The sequence below is a fragment of the Penaeus monodon genome, chromosome 15, assembly GCF_015228065.2.
Source record: "Penaeus monodon isolate SGIC_2016 chromosome 15, NSTDA_Pmon_1, whole genome shotgun sequence".
Taxonomy (NCBI): Eukaryota; Metazoa; Arthropoda; class Malacostraca; order Decapoda; family Penaeidae; genus Penaeus; species Penaeus monodon.
The window spans coordinates 25777214-25777453 of NC_051400.1; positions in this window are offsets into that span (position 1 = coordinate 25777214).

Here is a 240-nt window from a genome sequence, read left to right on the forward strand (position 1 = left end):
GATTGTAACATGTGTATTAAAATTTGAAATGGCAAATTAGTGTATTGTTTCTATAAAACAAGAATGAATGTGTGAGAGTAATCTGTCCCACCACCATGTCCATCTATTTTATTTATTTTATTCCTGTGCTTTGTCTCATATTCCCCTTATTCTTTTATATTCTTTCTCGGACTGGTTCTTACCATTATTATGAAACTATATTGTAAAAACTATTTTTGTTCTCTGCTCTTTCATTCCTTT